We start from the raw sequence: 2,340 nt of genomic DNA, 5'->3' as shown, positions 1-2,340 counted from the left end.
TAAAAGCAGATCTTTATAGATTTGGTAGAACTTTTTAAAAAATAGAAAAACTTTAAAAAGGAGAGTTAAATAGAGATAAAGTATCGCCTCAAAATTTAATTAAAACTCCTGGAGATCCTTGACCAGAAAATCAGCCATCGTTCCAACCACCAAATAATGAATACATAATAGAATAGCTGAGTACACCAACTAATTTATCATAAATCAACCATTAGTGACAAACAACTTTAGCTCTAAAAGAGCACCACTAAAAACTTACGTATTTGCTCTAGTAGATATGGTATTACCAATATCTACTTTATTGACGAATATGATTCTCTCACTTTTTATTCTTATTTCTCTTCTTAAGTTTTTTCTTTTTTCTTCTTTTTCTTAAGTTTTTTCTTCTATGTGGATAAAAAAACTAATTATTTTTTTTTTCGGATTATCTCTTAATATTTCATACAACAATACTTTACTATAATTAATTTAATTTCAATTCAATAAAATATTTTTACCTTTAAAAAAAATACTTCCCTTGTCACACCATTTGAAAAAAATGTTTTATTTATGTTGTTTTTTTTTCCTTTGTATATTTTTATTTTAGAAATTTAAAATAAAATTAAAAGTTATGTTATATATATAAGGGGGTGAAAAAATGGTATATATAACAAGATCACAACTATATCTGGTAGTTAAAGTAAGTGGTGGCTGTGAATGACTTTAAGATGATCGATAAATATGGAAGTGACACCTACTAATTAAAACATTGATTAAATTTAGTTATATATATCTTCATCGTGCTAATGACTAATCGAAAGATGCTAATCAAAAGCTTTTTACCATCGTGGCAATGTTGGTAATATAAGAAAAACCAAATGACATAAGCGTAATTGTCATTTTTGTAAGTTGCAACGAGACTGTTTCATATTTGTGACATGAGGAAGGATTTTAAGGTATGGTGGGACTGTGAGAGAAGGTTTTGAAGATCAATGAACAATGCCGAAAAAGAATACAAAGTGAATCAACCATATTGCATGACGTTTAAGTTATTTGCTGTGGTTGAAAACCTTAATCCAAAGTTGCAACATATTACATAGAAAGAGAAACGTGTAAGTGGCGATTTTGGGGAGAAAAGTGGTAGAGGAAAATTATGAAGACTGTATAATAATAATGTCTCAACAAATTTATATTATCCAAGAACTTCAAATAATGCTTTATTTTTCATTAGAGATGAAATCAAACCAATAAAATAAACATTAGCTATATAGAAAATTATAATTTAAAAATAGAAAACACTATACTGCAATAGTTCATGTGCATCTTTCATTTCATAATATATGTTTTTTCGGTTATTAGTTCTGCATTCTTTTCTTTCACGTTTCTTCTTTCTTTTTGGTTTTGTATTATTCTTCTTTTTCCTACTTGATTCTCGAATTAATCTTTTATACAATAATTTTGGATTTTTGATATTTTTCCATATAGCATATATCTCCTCCCAATCTGTTTCATCCAAATGTTCTTTCTCAACACTCTCAGCTTCTCTCTTTTGATACTCATCCATTGTATCATAGGATGCGATTTCAAAGCCACGTTCTTGAACCCGCTTCTCGTATAGATACTCATATACTGCATCATTGTATGCAATTTCAAAGCGTAATCCCTAAAATTTAAAGTCATCAAGAGGTGCATCCGTATCTCTAAAATCTTTTAATTGTTCATCACATCTTGTCCTCAATTTTCCCTCCAACTCGACATGGCGACACAGACGTAAATCTAGAGATTCAAGATGAGGGCAACCATCAAGAATGGCGCTCAAACTACTATTGTCGAGGTAGTTGCGAACAAGTTGGAGATGGCGTAAGTTGGGCATATTTTGTGCAATAGCCAATGCTTCTTTATTACCGCCACCATTGTTGTTATACTTTAATGATTTCAGAAGAGGATAACCTCGGCCAATTGCTTCTAAAACAATACTAGATACACCAGAACAAAGAATAATATCAAGTTCCTCCAACAATGGAAACTTTTCAGCCATCTCACATAATCCTACGTCTGAAATTCTATAGAAATGATAGCATTCAACAAGTCGCAAATGTCGCAATTTATGACATCCCCTTTTAAAAATCACCATACAAACTGTTAGTTTTTAAATCTACAACTCAATAATAATACACCATAATCATAATAATATATCAGGAAGAGAAACAAAACACAAAATAATACATGTTTGTATTCTCTATTAACCTTTGAACTTCACTTAGAGAAATAATAATAGACTGTACTATTTTTTATCAATCATGTTAGGTGAATATTAAAATTAATCACTAGTATAAAATATATATTAAAATATAAAATATA

Source organism: Arachis ipaensis, chromosome B04 (assembly GCF_000816755.2).
Source record: "Arachis ipaensis cultivar K30076 chromosome B04, Araip1.1, whole genome shotgun sequence".
NCBI lineage: Eukaryota > Viridiplantae > Streptophyta > Magnoliopsida > Fabales > Fabaceae > Arachis > Arachis ipaensis.
This window is presented reverse-complemented; position numbering follows the sequence as displayed.